This window comes from Lepidothrix coronata, unplaced genomic scaffold (genome assembly GCF_001604755.1).
Source record: "Lepidothrix coronata isolate B3197 unplaced genomic scaffold, Lepidothrix_coronata-1.0 Scaffold58, whole genome shotgun sequence".
NCBI classification, from domain to species: Eukaryota; Metazoa; Chordata; class Aves; order Passeriformes; family Pipridae; genus Lepidothrix; species Lepidothrix coronata.
In genome coordinates, this window is record NW_016690238.1 from 2,496,121 (window position 1) to 2,514,597 (window position 18,477).

The 18,477-nt window shown below is 44.8% G+C and overlaps 1 long non-coding RNA gene across 1 annotated transcript; it reads left to right on the forward strand.

Moving 5' to 3' along the window:
- The first annotated feature begins 7,187 nt into the window (after positions 1-7,187).
- Positions 7,188-9,025, forward strand: LOC108498268. Its single transcript, XR_001875128.1, has 3 exons — positions 7,188-7,950; positions 8,365-8,478; positions 8,588-9,025. It is a non-coding gene; the product is annotated as an uncharacterized LOC108498268 (long non-coding RNA).
- The last annotated feature ends 9,452 nt before the right edge of the window (positions 9,026-18,477 follow it).

Consider the following 18,477-nt stretch of genomic DNA (forward strand, 5'->3'; position numbering starts at 1 on the left):
GTTTTCCTTGCAAAAACTCAGTTTCAGGAAACAGGAAAAAGCAAGAGAATGGTTATTACAATATCACTGTATCAGATAGAACAGATACAACTCCCCAAAAGGAGGTTATAGCCAGGTGTGAATCGGTCTCTTCTCCCAGGTAACAAGTGACAAGAGGAAAACGCCTCAAGTTGCATCAGGGAAGGTTTAGATTGGATATTAGGGAAAATTTCTTCACCAAAAGGATTGTCAAGCCCTAGCAGAGGCTGCCCAGGGCAGTGGTGGAGTCACCACCCCTGAAAGGATTTAAAAACCATGTGGATCTGGCACTCAGGGACACAGTTTAGTGGTAGACCTGGCACTACAGGGCTAATGGATGGACTTGGTGATTGTAGGGGTCTTTTCCAAGCTAAATGATTCTATGATTGGGAAAAAATAAGACAGACCATCGTGCTACATGAAGTCTGCCCAGCATGGAGGGAACACTGGCTGTCTCCTCTGCATCAGGCTGTAGTGAACACAAAAGGGCAGCAGTTTCTAGCAGAGCTCTGGAAGAGATGTTAATGTCTCCCAGCAAGGCAGACACAGCTCCACCAAAGCATCCCTGATGGCCAAACACAGGAGCAAGAGTATTAGAGCCAGACAAAGACTCGAGCTTGGCAGTGGCTGAAACAGCCTTTCCAGAAGGTGAGACACTCAGCCTTTTTCTGGACACCAAATTGCAAGGAAATGAAAGCACAGGCAGTTGATGTGACCTCAAACAGCAGCTGGCATTAAAGCTTCTTTTACTTATATCTACACAAATGTAAGAGCAGAGGAGCTTTCTAGGTTGCTGTCCCTTCAGTCAGTGGTACATTCCTGATAACATTCCTAAAATTGGCATTCTTTTGCCAGTCCCACATTTTGCCAGGAACTGTCTGGGAGGGGAAACGTGCTGGGGCAAAGAAATCCTAGCTGAGCCAGCTACTCCGGGAGGCACTGGGGTCTGTGTCCCACAGGGGTAAACACAGCAGGCATCTCTATTAGTGACTCTGCAGCCTTCTGGTGTCACGCTGTCCTGGTAGGGAAACCTGTCAGGACAACCAGGGCTGTAATTAAAATGTCGTGTTTACACGTGGGGGGGAAATGCACTCACAGACGGGGAACACGGAAAAATCCGACGCGACTTGGAGCTAATGGAAGGAAACAAGATTGTTTTAACAGCAGCAGCCACTGGGTGGTAGAGTCTGCTACCAAGAGAGGTGGCCAAGGAGGCGCTGCTGCCAGGGGCCACGGTTGTCTGTGTAGAGTAGTCACTGCTAATGCAGGGATGCCCTGAAAATCCTGGGGTCAGCTACCCCCCAATGGTCCTCTCGGCCCCACTCTCACAGTTCACATCAAATCAAAGCAGAAAGAGTGTGTCCTTGGTTACACTGAACCCCCCAATTACACTGATGCAAGATGGGTAACAGAAAAATCAGCTCCAAGATCAATATTTCTATTAATTTACAAGCATAACAAGGTTAGAGAGGTGAACAGAGTAAATAATTAACTCATTTACAGGTGGTGGTTGGTTTTTTTTAAACAGAAAGAGTCGTTTTATTCTCCTGGGCAATTAGCTATGCAGCTGACATTAATCACAACTACAGCAATTATTTGAAGTATTTGATTAATCAATCCAGAGAAAAAACAGAGCTAGGCCAAACTACCCTTGCTGCACAGCCCTGTTGGTCAATCAGTCAATACACAGGTGCTGGCTTTCAGAAAGGTGACATGTTTCCTGCTGGGTACAACAAGTCCTCTGGCTGGCTGGATACAGCAGTAAGATGGATATAACCCTTCAGATGGGGAAGATGCAGCCCATGATGCTTTCCAGCTGAATTAAAGAGTATTTATTAATGCCAGACTTGCTGAATTGGGACTCTCAGCACTTGTGGCCCTCCAGCAACTAAAGCACAAATACAATCAAAATGCTTGCCTGGACCTGATGCTACGCATGAAAAATACCATTACAGAGCAGTGTGTGTCAGCCAACACTGGCAGTGGGCTAAAAGTCCTAATTATTTCCTTCTCAGCTATAATATGAGAAGTTATTTCAATCAAGGAAGAATGATGAGCATAGAAGGTGGTCTGAACATTATTATTATTATTAAAAAATTAGGTTGGAAAAGCTCAGAGGTATGGGGGGGGTTTTCTTGCTATTTTTTTCTTCTAATAATCATGCTGTAGTGGAATTCCAGTTTACAATTCCTGCTACTCATAGCAGTGATCTTCAGGCTTAATTGGACAAAACTGCAGACTCTTGGAAAACCACCCAAATCAAATTTCAGCACTTTTTTGACAATTCTCACACATACCAGTAGACAGCTGGTAATGGGCTGTATTAAAGTACATTCTCATCTGGTTTTGCTCTGGATTAGGCTGCTGCTTTAAAAATGTAAATGTTAACTCCCAGAACAAACTTTGCTTGATGATGTTAAGCTTATGTGTAAACTGAAATGCAGCAGACTTTCATTACAAGAACTCAACCATTTAAAAAGATGAAAATTACAAGATGGGGCACATTTTTTAAACAAATATTGGAACATTCAACCTGCATTTTTTTATTATGTTTCCCCATCTAACACTTCTATTGCTGCATATAAATGAAAACTAATGCTTCTTTAACACAAAAACTGTAACGGATCAAAAACCTTCTGGACTGCTACAACTCCTGCAGGGAATCTGCCTCATGGTTATGGCAAAGCAAACTTCTGATGTGTGGCAGCTGATTGCACTCTCTTCTGAGCACCACCCGGGTGAAAAGCAGGCTCTCCTGCGTACACACAGGGCACCAGAGTGCCACATTCCCAAAGCTTTTGTGCACAGATCCTCCACACACAAAGCCAGGAGACTCCATCCCAGTGTAGAGGACACGCTGCAGGAAGAGAGGCAGGGTCTAGAATAAGGCACCACATACATGCTTTTGGTAAGATCAACCCCTCCAAGTTTTTTGTCAGCTCCTCAAGCAGCATATTTCTTACATCTGGCATGCAAAATACTGTAATAGTGAAGAACGTCCCATTTTGATTTAAATGAATGCATTTATTTCCAAATGGGAGACCGTAAGTTAAACAAACACATTTCTCTCTTTGCACATGAAAGCATTGTTTTGTCACAGATGTACAGTATAATACATTTATTTTCTCAATTGTTTTGTATTTGTAAGGCACTGCCAGTTATTTGGATGGGTTTGTAAGGATGAAGCAAATTGCTCTGTGGGGCTCTATTCAGGGAACATAATATTCCCACAAAAGCACCATAATTCTGCATGCAGCAACACAAACTGCCACCACATTGCAGCAGCTGGCAGGGTGGATAGAGTTAGCATTATCAAAACCAGCATGACAACTCCACTCCAAAACCCCCTTACATGCATAAATTAATGATGAATGTACATTGATTAGCCCCCACCCAGACTCCAAGGAACCCTGCCTTCCCTGCAATATAACTTGGAACCTCACCACAGTTAGTTTGGCCATTCACAAGGCCTGGGGAGCACTTCAGCTTGTACTTGAATTGCACTGGCCTTGCCCAAACCCCTTGAGCCCCACTTGAATATGTTCACTGGGAAGATTAGGGACTGTGGAACAGCCCCCGAGCCACGGGCAAGAGCCAAGAACACAGAATATCATCAGCCACATGCCAGGAGGTGCATTTTGGGAGGTTTCCCACACAGAAAGCTGAGAGGAAGAAGATCCTGACAGGGACTCTGTTCTAGAAGTTAGATATAAATTCAGCTGCACCTGTCCTTCTGACCAACTGCCTCCCTGCTCCAGGCAAAACAAGCTGTCACACAAACACTTCACAAGACTGTGTTTTTCATCACAACTATAACAAGCTGGAAGTATGCACAGACTCAGTGGACATTGCTGCCCCCAAACTCTCAGGGTTTTCCATCCATTTGCCAGCTTCCTCCACAGCTCTGTCTAACCAGTTCCCACCTGGCACACTCTGGCTTCCTGAAACTTTACCAGAAAGGTCTTCCTATCCATTTCTAAGTCCTTCTGGTTACACAAAAAAGGGTTTTTTAAAAAAAAAAAAAGAAAGAAAGAAAATCTGTGTTCTTAATGCAGGCTGACTAACCCATGTTAGCTAACTCAGGTTAAAGCAGTGAAGAGCAGGCAGCTTGTCCTGGAGGCTCAAGCAGAACATAACAAGGTAATTCACATTCCAAGTCAGCTTGTCTTGTGTGATATTGAATTTGAGTGCAATGCCTTTAGCATGCATAGGTAGATAGGTAGGCTTGTACTGAGTATATAAGACAATAATAATGATACACAGGCAGAGTGAATACCTAGATCTGATAGGAAAGCCTCCTGTTCTACTGCTACCTCTCTAAAATATTGCTGCAGTTCCCTGTCAGGTGACTTGACCTTTAAATGCACATCTTCACTTTGTGATTAGTTTCTGTGGGTCATCTATGGAGCTGCTTAAGCCAGGCTTCACCTTGCATACTAATGACTCCTCTCAGCCTAGGAATATGCTTTTGGGTGCTGCTTCTGTTACCATACCCAAACTCAGCTTGAGAAAACCTTGTACAGCCTAGTTTATATGAGCAGGTGCACTGAAATTCAGCAAGAGAGGAAAATCTGTGTCAGCAGGAATATCAAGAGAGGAGTAGTGCAAGGAGGCCTTAAAGAAACAACCACCCCTTGCTTTATACACGTTGTCTCCTACAGACATGAGAGCTGGAACTTCCATGAAGAGGTCTAACAGGGATTGAGACACTAACTTAAAGGTCTAGTCTCTAATGGAATCCTTTTTCCAGCTATAGAGAAGTTGTTTGGGATCCCATTGCTCCTCTAAGCCCATCTTTCCATCACCTCTTTGTATGCAGCATCATTTAGCAGCTTGTCTTCAAGCAGTAACAGCTCATGACCTCATAAAATTTACTACTTATAGCACCAACAGATAAAAATAAAAACAATGCAGAAGGGAATTTGGGCAGAAAAGAAATCTCAGCTTTCTAGATTTTTTTGCAGGATTGTTTTAGCTTTGATCAGTCAGCTCTACTGTGGAAGCCAGGGAAGAGCTGACTCAGTGAACACTCTAAGTGGTGATTACACACAGCAACCTAATGACGGCAAGATGATGTTGTGGTCACTTGTGTACAGCTGCTGAGCATCACTGGGAGAGACAAAACAATAAGGAAGAGCCCTGCAATTTATTGCTGTGCTTCCTAATCGACCAGTAAAATTCCTGTTGGCAGAGTCCTGAGGGAGGTCTTGAACCTTTGCTGGAGCTGGTGGCCGGCAGAAAAAGGCAGTGTCAGATGAGTTCTCTAAGCTCTTTGCAAAGGTGAGCCAGACCATTATCCTTGTTTTGCACATCTCCATGTGATCAGCCCAAAGTGACTTAATCAAAATGAGCCACCCCTCAAGATGTCCAGCCCATCTTTTCTGATTCCCAGGCTGTCATTCATCAAGCTACAACAACAGATCCCTGGAAGACTACAGTCTCTGACCACTGAAATGGCAGTGAGCAAATCCCATAAAGAGCACGAGAGCTGGGATGATTTTCCTGCTGCTGGTTGTTACCTGAGAAACTTCTAGAGAGGCTGTTCTCACAAACAGGACAGGAAGGCAGTGCTGTTGCAGAGTCCACTGCATGGGTGGGTTGATCTCACTGCCAGCCACAGCAAAGAGAATAATTACACGGAAATAACTCCAATAGGAGAAGCAGATTATCTGTGCATTTGCTAGCAAGGTGGATGAGGGTGTTGCAGAATCCTAGAATGGTTTAGGTTGGAAGACACCTCAAAGACCACTTAGTTCCAAACCTCTGCCATGGGTAAGAACACCTTCCACTAGACGAGGTTGCTCCATGCCCTGTCCAACCTGGCCTTGAACACTTCCAGGGATGGGGCGTCCACAGATGCAGAGTCTGTGAGACCCCCATGCCAGGGTCTCACCATCCCCACAGCAAAGAATCAGATCAATTAAAGGTGTTTACTAATTCAATTACACCTAGACACTGAGGAGCAACAGAAAAGAGGTAGATAGTGTGGCCAGATGAGAGCATAAGAGCAGGTCAAACAGATTTTAAAAGAAGATTTGAAGTATGAATTTCTCAGCCTAAGGCAGCAGTTGCAATGAAATACACCAATATCACATGGCAATCAATACAGATTGAAAATGGGTCAGTTTTACAAAACACCTCCCCGTTTCCAAGTGGATCATTAAGAAACGGGAAAAAAAGGGGGAACTATTCACTGCAGTTACAACAGCTGACACTGTCTAGAGCTGAAGTCATTACATGACTTCATGTCTGAAAGGAACAAAAAGAAAACAGATCCCTTTTTTTGGAGCCCTGCGTTGAAACTGCCAGTCTGACTCCCAAAACAGGAGAAGCAGATTATCTGTGCACTTGCTAGCAAGGTGGATGAGGGTGCTGCAGAATCCTAGAACAGTTTAGGTTGGAAGACACCTCAAAGACCATCTAGTTCCAAACCTTTGCCATCAGCAAGGACACCTTCCATTACACGAGGTTGCTCCATGCCCTGTCCAACCTGGCCTTGAACACTTCCAGGGATGGGGCATCCACAGAGGCAGAGTCTGTGAGACCCCCATGCCAGGGTCTCACCATCCCCACAGGAAAGCATCAGAAGTGTTTACCAATTCATTTACACCTAGACACTGAGGAGGACAACAGAGAAGGGGCAGATGGTGTGGCTGGATCAGAGCACAAGAGCAGGTCAAAGAGATTTAAAAGAAGATTTGAAGTATGAACTTCTCAGCCTAAGGCAGCAGTTGCAACGAGATACACCAATATCACATGGCAATCAATACAGATCGAAAATGGGCCAGCTTTACAAAACACCTCCCCGTTTCCAAGTGGATCATTAAGAAACGGGAAAAAAAAGTGGAACTATTCACTGCAGTTAACACAGCTGGCACTGTCTAGAGCTGAAGTCATTGCATGACTTCATGTCTGAGAGGAACGACTGGAAAAGGAAACAGATCCCCGTGCGCGGGGCTGAGCCGCCGCTTCCCCGGGTGACCGCGAGGGGTCTCCCCCGCTCAATCCCACCGCGGGGAATCTTCTCCCTATCCCGATGTTCTGTCATCCCAATCCATCCCTGCCCCCGCCCCAGGACACCTAACCATCCCAGAGGTCCCCGAGCGCCAGGCCACTAACACCTCACAGCTCCTCACCAGGCTGAAACCGTGTGGTTGATGACACATCTCTCTGTGGTTTTATCGCGTGTAATCCCACACACAACCATTCCCGGGCAAGCAGAACAGGCAGAGTCCCAGCAATGACTCCACAACCTGTCTGCATGGTCACAACATCTCTAGCTGCCTGAGACGTGCACACATCACGAGTGTGCCTCATGCTAGAGGCAAACACATCGCTGCTTCTTGGAGGCTGCAAGCACCAGTGAGGCACCAGATTTCACGGGATGGATTGGAGCCTCACGACTCCAGGTGCAAGGACAACAAACAGGAATGCCAGTGGTTACAAAACATGGACTGTAAGTAACTGGTGGGTAATTATGGAGGGACGTGTCTGTGTGGCTCAGCTCCAACATCAACAGAGGGAAGAGCCTTGCCTATTGAGTCATCAGCAGCATTTCCTTCCAGCCCCTGGGTTTTCCGACAGGTCCCCTCTGAGTTACTGTCCCAACCCACAGTGGTTGAGCTCATAAAGGCTGCTGAGCTCACATCCCCAGGGAACAGGGCGCCAGTCCCCCACAGCCAGGAGAGGTTTCCTGGCCACAGCCATGCTTCAAGGACATGGTGCCTCACCAGCCTCTTTATTACAGCAACTGAACTGAATACCAACAACATTCCACTTCCAGCCATCACAGAAGCTTTCAAGACACCCTGTCATAACCAGCCCTGTCATAGCCAAACAAGGGCTGCTGGGGAGAGTTTTGGTGCCCCACCCCTTTGGTTATCCATGAGCCCCAAACTGTCCACAGCCCGATTGCCCCCGTGTAGGAACTAGGTCAGCACTTCCTCTGCAGGATGAGAATTTGGCTAATGAGAGGTTGTTAAATGAGAGGAAGATGTTTCTTAATCAGGGAGCAGATAGCACCTAAAAACTGCAGAAGTGTGCCAGACCTTCGCATTATCACAAGGGGAGTGAACACACGGTGGGGCATCTTTACTGTACCTTCTAGGTTTGCAAGGCTACCTGAATTCTTCTACACTTTCTTCATTTCTGCTATTTAATATGGACTTTTCATTCATTTTCCAGTTTGTCCTACTCTTTCCTTCTGTTTTTCTTCTTTTTCTATTCTTTTCTCAGTTCCATGTTCTGTTTCTACTACTGTCCCCAACCCTTCCAACAGAGCTGAACAGTGAAAACATACTGATCTGTCTGTTCCATATAATTCCCACTGTAATTTTCTCTCAACAGATTTGTTACCTCATAAAAAAGTCACTGAAGGGCTTCAACGACATGCAGGACCTTAGGACTCTCAAACCCTCATCTCACTGGATCAGGTGCCAGGTCACACGAACAAAGCATCAGGTTTGATGGGGACCAGAGGGTATCTGCCAGGGTTCTGCAGTAAAGCACCTGCTCAGCTGCCTGTGGGCTTTTCTGTGCTACTGCAACAGCACCTTTACATCTCTACCAGAGCAGAGTAATTCCCCAGGTCTGCAGGACATCTGAAGACATTTCTGAAGACCAGATAAGAGGAAGCTGAAAAATTCAGCTTCAGAACCGCATGTGTCTCTGAAACAATAAATGTTTTGAGTGATCAGCATTTCTAGGCAGTGAAACAAATCAGTGTTTCCATTCCCGGGGGAAGTGGGAAGCAAGCAAACTCCATTCCTCTATTCCATAGCATACAGGAAACCTAAGTGATTGATAGCAGCAGTAGGGAAATGCACATTCAGCTTATATTTCCAATGTAAATGACTTGCCAGCTCACCCCTCTGCTTCCTGTTCCTTCTCAGCACGCTCCCCCACACACACTCCCGCTGATCGATGTAGTGTGTGTGAGTCTGGGAGGAAGAAAGGAAGAAGGACTTGTTAGACTGCTTCCCCCCACCCCAATTTAAATGAGAAAGATAACATGCAAAACCAAAGGGCAAACAGCTGTTCAGGATTGAGCTCTTTTTGCCCACAGACCCGGGGTGTTGACATGGGGAGGGACTAAGGAATCCTCCAGCACTGCTCCCAGACCCCATCCTGTGTCAGGTGCAGAAGGCCCCTGCTCTTACAAAACATCCCCTTGTATTACAAAGGTCAAAGCAGTAAGCAAAGAGGCTTTTTAGAATGCTGCACACCGTTTGTGGGACCTGCCTGGCTCACAGGGGCGCCGAGACACAGCGACTGCCAAGGCAAGAGAAGGAACGCGGCGAACATCCGCTCGCAGGAGGCGTGCCCCTCTTCTTTCCCAGGCAGCTCACTGAGAGGTGCTTATTTTTACAAAGCAGGCTCTGAGATCTTAAAGAACCAATGTTGTCGTGGTGCCCTAAACCAATGAGTATGTGACCTACTCGTTCCCACTCTGTCCCTTGACCTTTTCCCAGAGCATTCTCCAAAAGCATCACGTGAAAAATAGCCCTTTCTCAGCTCTCCAGAGGCTTTGGAGACAGCATCAAAGCTCTGTGCTTATAAACAACTCCAACTAGGCCAAAATGCCATTCCAGCATCAGGGGTCCCAGGATTTGTAAGCCTGTCACAAGGAACTGGAGGGAGAGGGGGCAGGGGAGAGGCAGCATGTGTTGCCAAGAGAAGGGGGAAGCAAGAGCCAGGCAGCTGGAGTGAGAGCTGAGCTCCATGAAAGCCCCATGGGCTGAGACAGGGTTTGCCCACACACCTCAGGGATCTTTTCACCTCCTTCCTTATTACAAATAGCTCTCTGAGCATAGGCTGAAGGATCATTTACCTCATTGATCCTTCAACCTAATTTTCCCATTCTTACACCCTTCTGTCACCTTGCACATCCACTAACACTCCAGCATCCACTCTGGAGGAGAATTTACAGCCCAAGTGAAGATAGAATTCAACAGACTGCAGAGCAGCAGTCCTTGGGCACCAAGATTAGCTATTTGTTGACTCTTCAGGATTTAATAGCAGTTGGCCAACAAATACCTACAGGAATCCCTGTCAACTCCCCTGGTGTCTCACACTGCTCCTGCCTTTTGCTGAGAAAATTTTAACTGTTCCCAGTTTTTGTGTTTCCTCATAGCTCCAGATCTAGCTTCCCTTGGCAATGTCTGCACACACTCCTTGAATACCTCCTGGAAAGCAAATGCATCAGAAGGCACTCCGTAACCAAGTGAGACTTCTCCTCAACCATCACTCTCTTCCTCTGCCTTCAACCCATTCTTCATTTTCCCCTTTATTTGTCCTCCTATTCCTACCACAGGCTACAGGCAAGGCCTCCAGCTGGGCAATCCATAGCGAAGGCTGTTCGATGATTAATTACAGCTCAGGGACCACAGTCCCTTGTTTCAGTGTACAACTGTTACCATGAAAACAGCAACATGCAGGAAAGAAAGGAGATAAGTCCCTTGTAACCACCTACCAGCACGTCACCACTGTGCCTGGAGCTCCAGCACTCCATGGTCACGTATTCCATGGTACAGCCCAGCAGCCAAGGGAAGTCATTTTTATGTCTGGATACGTGAACCAGTGGCAGTGGCAGCCAAGCAGGCTGGTGTTTGTGTAGCTCTTACGTGGCAATAGGGACAATTATTGCCCTCTTGCAGGGCAATAATTTCAGTCCCAACAAGGAAACTGGATAATTAGAGAGAAAAGCAGCAGGCGCTTCAATCATTCCGACCGCGTCAGGTCCTTTCAAATGTCACGAAAAGAAATGGTGGGATGATGAATGCCTTGACTCACTTTCAAAGCACCTGATCGGACAGCCAAGAGGAAGTAACAAGGTTAGGAGGGCTCCATCATCCTTCCTGCTTCCTGGGGACTGACCCTCGAGGGTGGGAGATGTGAGACAGGATGGTGTGATCATAGGATGGCATAAAATAGAAATACAGTCATGTGAGTTCTTTTGCTGTAGATGTTTCCAGTTAAGGAACAAACCTCCTGACTTAACTCTGGTTGATCTTTTTCATTTTGTATTTTACCTGTAGCTCTTCTTCACCATTTTCCCTTTTATATAGCATCAGAAAAGCATTAACTCATGACTTTGTTTCATTCCATTGACATAACTGCTTAAATATCCTTCCTGATGTTTTGACATATATCACTTGGACAGACACTTAGAAATTTAAACCACGGAAGCGGGAGGACATTTTAAAAAATTAGAAAATATGTGGACAATTCCTCTGTTATTTTAACAGTATGAAGACTCAACACTTGTGTAACTCTGCCAGCAAATGCAGGGAAATATGTGCTTACATGGCACAAATATAAAACTGAGCACATGGATTTTTAGACATAAGCCACACTTTTGCTACACACCCTGCACACACGTTGTAAGCCCCATGTTCACAAACACACATTTACAGCACATAAGGCAGGCACAGATTATTTTCAGTGCAAAGCACCTTTTTCTATAGACAACAGGAGCATGTGCACCAAGGGAGCACACATACACTGAGCATGCAAACAAAACATCCATTCATTCCATGTAACAAAATTTAGGTCTACTGAATGAAGAATTGCACCTGTGTATCCATTTAGAATAAATCTGACATTAGCAAATGTACAATTGCTGTGAAAGGAAATAATATATCTGATGCACTCAACAAAACACCCATAATTGTTCAGCCCAGAAAACAGGAAAACAGAACAATCAAACGAAATGACACACACACAGGCACTGCATGTGTACAGAATGTACACTGGTGAAAGCACACCATCATAAACAAACACACTATTCCCAAAAGACTTATCCATACCCTAATGCTGTGCTGAAATGCACACAGGCAAATCCTTAACCATATGCTCACCTGCACAAATATGTATCAGAAGAACAAAATCCCATTGCACATAATAAGGAGACCAAAATGCACACTTTAGAAATGAGGAACACACTACACAAATACCCAACTGGTGCATAAAAGTGTTATATATGTGCTCCATAGGAGATAATTCATGTGTCTTAAGTACAAGCTGGAGATAACAAGCCTAATGCACTGGGGGCTGCATTTTGCCCTGTAGTTCACAGCACAGCACACAGAGGTGGGGCTGAGGTCACATCTGGCCCCACACAGGTTCAGTGACTATAGTTCACATGTAGAATATGATTTTCTCCCAGAAGAAGCACCTGCAGTGCTGCTGTAATTGCCCAGAGCTAGCCTAGAACTATATAAGCTACTATGTCTGGACTGCCATTCTGCTGCACCAGCCAATAAGCCATTTGGAGATTCACTGGCAATTCTGCCATTTTTTTACCCTGTCTAGGGTACTCAAGAATTCAAGTTTAAGGGGAGTAAACTACTGCAACCCTTACATGGGGTGCCCTCCCACCTTACTGCCTTTACACCTGCAGTGGAGGGCAGTCCCTAGCTCCACTACAGCTTGAGTCATCATCTGAGCAACAAAGCAACTGCTGGAGGTGGGGGATAAAGGCATTTTACTCCCCTATATTGCCCAGATAAGACCTCTGATAATTTCACAGTCAGACTATCGAGTACCTAGAGAGAAACAAATGCACCTGATCAAACACATCGCTGGGCAATGCCAGACCAGCCAGGCAGGACTCCAGCATTCATCAGAAGCATGAGGAAGAACACACTGCTGCATGCCTGAGGCCTAGAGACAGTCTTCCACTTCAGAAAGGTTTGCATACAGAGAAAGCACTCCTATTCCACAGCTTCTGTCCAATACAGGCTAAATGTGAAATCCCAGTGACCAGCCTGCAGCTCGAACACCAGACTCTGCTTCAGCTGCTTCACTTTCCACACCCACTCCAGACACCCAAAAAATCCTGTGGTATGTGATCATTTCATCTATTGCAGCTTGTTAAGAATGCCTGAGCTAAACTCACCATAAAGGCTTAGAAACAGCATGTTTGCTCCTGCTTCCAGAAGTGTCCATTTCTCTCTACTGTGATGAAATCTAGACTAGCTTAGATACATCTGCCCACGTTAAGTGACACAAAAGGCCATCCACATCTCTCCTTTGGTCCTTCATCAGGGAAATGGGACTCAACATCGCTCCATTAGCTCTGCCAAAAGTTACAGTCTCTCTAAACACTGTGAACTGCACAGCACCACACATGGAAAAGGATCTCATCCTGCTATCACAGCCCAGCCTGATGGCAGAGCAACAGGGTGGACTCTTGCCTCATCCCTCCCAAATGCCTGTGACCAAGCAAAAGCTGTGGAAATCCAGAAAAACAGGAAGTATCTTTTTTCTCCAGGTGCTCTATATGGTGAGTAGAGCCAACCAAAAGAAAAACAAAACAAACCAGGAGAGACTAATGAATAAAAATAACAGACTCTCTGCTTTTCTTCTTGTGATTTCCCCACCCCAGACAGCTGTAATGTGGAAAGTATTGAAATTTAAATCACACCTCAGCCTAACCTCAGCTGACAGGCTGCCGAGGCAACAATCTCAGCCTGGCTATCTTCTCTCAGGGAGAACGACAAACCAACTAAAACAAAGTGATAAATTTTCAATTTTATTTTAAAATATACCAGATGGGAGATTTTATTTGAGTCATAAATATGTCAAAAGCAATGTTGGCATATGATTGGAGATTGCCCCCACCAAGGGAACAGCTCTCCTTGTTTAGAAGTGCTATCAGATTCTTAATAAGAGGCTCCAGTTGCACTGCAGCAAAATAGTCTGTATATTAAGCCAATTGAATGTCTATTTGCTAGACATCTTTCTTCTCTTCTCTGCCAACCTCACGTTCCAAAATGCAGGAGAAATGAGGGTGTTGAGGTCAGACCTAAGCATCGCCAGTCTGGGTTCTCATTTTGTTGTTGGAACATGGCTGAAAAGTATTTGATTTCTCGCCAGTATTTGAAAACTGAATTTCACATCAGTCAATGAAGCTTCCTTTGATTTCCTAGAATCCCAACCGGTAGATGTCAACCAAGTTCAGCCTCAGATTTAAAGTAAATCAAATTCAAGCCCTTAATCCCAGCCATGGGTCAAACGCAAATTCCGGAAACAGTGCTTGGCCTCAGTCCCAAAATTTCATGTGAGCTAAAACCAGTTCTAAATCCCACCAGCCATTTGAAGAAATATGAGCTGTCTTTTGTAGCCTCTGCACCTCTCCTCCTTCTACCACTGGTGCTGTGACAGATCACAGTAGTCTAACAGGAAGAAGTCTGATATTTTTGCCTTTTCATCATTTCAAAGGTTTTATAGACTGGCTCTACCAGCTACGTCTCTGAGAATGTTTCCAGCCCTCCAGCTTGCTCAGGAAATCCTCATACCATTAAATTCAAATCAATCAACCCTACCACCATTGATTCCCATCACCACAGAATGTGGCTCACTGAACTCTTGACACTGAAAACTGAATGCAAAGCAAGTGAAAAAACCTCAACAATCTGTTATTTTATGTTTTTTCATATAAATACTTTGCAGATTTAATCTTTCAGCCACAAAACTGTAAAGAGGGGTTAGAGAATTAGTAAGAGGTCTGATACATAACATACTACAGAATAATATTCTGCAGTTATAGCCAGTGTAACAGAAACAGCACCACAGAGGGGACAGCAAGAAAGAGGCATAAGCAAAATATGGTCTAACTTTGCATTGGTTAGAGGTGTGTGGTCTTTTTAGACTTTGCTTGTTCCTCAGAGTCAAAGGAGCCCTAAATGCTCTTTCAGCAATCTCTCTACCAGATTGATCATTTGCTGTGGAAGGCTTTTAAAAAACTTTCTGAACATAAAACACCATCAGATACATTTATCACAAAATATCATCCTCCCACCCACAGCCTCCAGTCCTGGACATGCCATTCCTTGGTCATGAAGCAGCAGATGCATGAAGACAAAGCTGAAGCTTTGTAGCAGCTTTTTAATCTGAAGGAGCAGATTGAAATAGAAGAATCATACCCATCCGTTTTAGGCTTAAAATATTTGACTTAATGTAGTGCACAGTAAAGCTGGCATTCCTCTGGCTTCTGCAGTGTTTTTGATGGGGGCTTGTACAATCCATCATTGATTGGCACGAGGTCAAGGGAATCGGGCGAAGTACAAAACAGCTGGGAAAGAATTCAGCTCACAGTAAAATGCCTTTGACAAAAGAGAACCCCATGCTGAGGATATGAAAGAGGATGGCCTGGCTCTACTCTTCTACCCTCAGGAGGACTCACTGAGAAAGCAGAATTGACCAGTTCCAACCACACTTGAAACTAAGATTTCTTAAAATTCTGTCTAACAAGCCTCAGCACTAATAATGCTGGCAGAACATGGACAAAGCTGAATTCAGGAACACTGCTGCCTTCACAGGTTAAAAGGTCTGTGAGGCCATTTCCATTACGGAACCATGAAACTATTTTGGGCACCAATGCCTAATAAGGCTGCTCTAATGGGCCATTGCCCAGCACAGTGAAGCTGTAACCTGTCCAGGACAGAGACTGCAGGTTACTGTACGTCTGTACAACATCCAGCACAGTGGAGCTCCAGCTCTAATAACAGCCTCTAAGTGTTATTGCACTACAACAATAGGCAGTGATAACTCAGATAGTAAAAATAACATATGCATCAGGAGTATCTATGGCATAATTACACAGTTTATTCAAAGCACCTAATCAAATTGTTCAGCAGCTTAACATAAACACAGGCACAGAGGCAGATACTCCCAGATGAAGGAGCAAATTATGATTAGTGCAGGTATAATTGCCTTGAAACTCCCCACATTTTCAGTCAGGCCAAGGACCAAGTAGCAACATGTTCAGGCAAGCATGTATTTCTCCTTGGGGAACATGAGTCCCACCACTTGTTTAAGAGCAGTCTGAAAATGCAGGGATCTGTGAGCACTTCATCTTGGATCCCAGGAGAAAGTAACCTCAGGCAGCTTGGTAAGCTTCAGACTAAGATGTCTTCAGGGCAGTCTCTAGTTAATATGCTGCACTAATAAAGTCTAATTATTTGGATAAGTTTTACTGTTTAATAAATCGCTTAACAAAGGAGGGGACTCATTTAGGTATTGGCTGGTTAACCAACCTGGCAAACAAGTAATCTCCAGGCAAGTAAGAATGTTACTTCACCAGGTCCCACAGTTCCCAGTCCCTCCCTGCTGTCTCACTGGAAAGCTGTCCCATTAAATCATTGCAGCACATACTATCCATAAAGGTCTCAGAAGGCTTTACTACTTTCCTATTTTGTAGCCACATGACATCAGCCCATGCTGACATCCAACATCCCATATCCCATCCAGCACAGGATGCCCTCCTTTCCAGCACACTACTGAACACCCTTCCAGTGCTGTCAGATGTCACACAAACTCACTTGTGCTCCTGCTGTGTGTCTGTCTGCCTTCAGGAAAAATATAAGCATCAATTCACATGTAGAGCTGGAGGCCTGAAAACACACATCCACCTCTTCATGAATTAGCAGCACCAGGAACAATCCACAAGGGTGGAGAACCAGCAAAAAATGGTCTGCAACCAGGTCAGCTTCCATAGTCCTGCTCAAGACCCCTCCTTTTTGTTTCCCTGATTGTCTCTTCCCTCTCTAGCACCAAGCCAGGACCTGGACACATGAGCAGACACAGGCTTCCCTCTGATGCAGGAGCTACCTTATAAATTATACAGTAAATTAAAGTTACTTTATCACAGTGATAACACCATCATCTGTAGTGTTTATGAGTTAATAAATTGCATCCATGAATGAATACGTGCTGACTCACTAACTAAGCTGCAAGTGAGAGCTGTTCATCTCCTCTGCAGTACCCTGAAAACCAGTGTCCCTCCTCTGCCAGGGAATTCATTTTCCCTGCTTTGGACAGGGGAGCAGGAGAAGGAGGGAATTATTTCCTCTTGCTGGCTTCCCGCATTAGTAAAGCCCTGGAGGTTATTTAAATGGGAACTTCAAAGGAGGTATATGATGGGCTGTTTACTGCTGGAGGAGGCTCATTTTACACTCAGATTTAAAAGCCTCTCTGACTCAGAGGCAAACAGCATCACTTACAGGCTTCAGAGCCTCTCAGGTACAGCCAGCTCAGGTGCAGGGGACCAGGAGGAATGGGATGGACAGAGAAAAACTTATTTTTTTTTTTAATGTTGGACAGGAAGGATTTTCAGGCTCTGTGGGGAGCAAAAGGGAATCGTTCTGGATGAATAGAGAGCCTAAATGCTCCGAGTGGGGAGGAAGAGGTTGTTTGGTCTTTAGGACAGTAAGGGAAGGGAATTATGAAAAGCTGTTCTGAAGCACAGGGACAGTTATAGAGGGAAGAAAATCAGAGATTCTCATGTACTGAGCCTCCTGCACATTTATCCACCATGTCTTTTCATCAAGTCTTGAGGCTACTCTGTATTAGCTGCAATTCATTCCTTCCATCACCCTTTTCCTCCTGGGGATGGCCGTGGGTCAGGCAACGACTTACCCTGGGAAGCCTTGTTAAGTGGATTCACTAATACAGGAGGAAGATTAAAAAAAAAAATAAATGCTCCTGGCACTTGGGAGTGGAAGCTGCATTTGTGATGAGTCTTTGTTCTCCTAAGCACTGATTTCTCAGTCTGACACTACTGGTGGATTTGGAAGGGAGATGAAGTTTAGAGATAAGGTAATTCCCCTCCCACCAGATTAGATCCAGCTGGTACAAGGAGCAGTCCATATCACATCAGTGCAGCACAGTTCCCTAAATACACCCTTCCCACTGCCTCCACAGCCCCACTTAGCTTTGGTCCCAGAGAACCTACCACACATGTGAAATTTAACTGGTTAATCATGATGTTTATAGGTGTGGAGTTTTGTTTTCTTCCTGAAGGCAGAGATATACTAGGAAAAGCTCCTCATGTCCATCTGCTTAAGCAACCAAGCACACAGAAGAGGCAAGATCAAAGAAACCATCTCCCTGGAGAACCTGTGGGTACAATTTGTAAATACAGAAGCTTCTGCAGTTGGGCATATGGACCTGCCCCTAGAACTCATGCTGGTCAAACCTGAGAACTATGAATTTTCAAGTAAATTATGCATTTTTTTTCCCCCCATGGGCATAACTAAAACGGAATCTTCTGACAGAAAGGCATTTTGACAAATTTTCTGACACATTCTCCCTAATACTGCCTACAGCAGGAAGCAGCAAGATTACATGGTAGAAATATCACCTTGTGGGAGAAATAAGCTTCAGGTAGTGCCAGCACTTACATGTGGTTGAATATAACTGCTCCAAGCATATTTCGACTTCTGTCTCCATCAGGCTGGCAAATTATTGCATATATATTCATCTGATACAAAGAAAGTGGGCTCTGGGAAGGACATTTTTTTTCTCCTCTGAAAAATAAAAAAGGGTTGCTTTAATTAGAACCTAGTGACTAAAAGCCTTTTTTTTTTTCCTTTGGAGCAATTGCATCAATTTTGTTCCATTAGCCACCATATGAAGCTGGGTTAGGAAATAACTTGATACGTAGTTGAGAAAAGA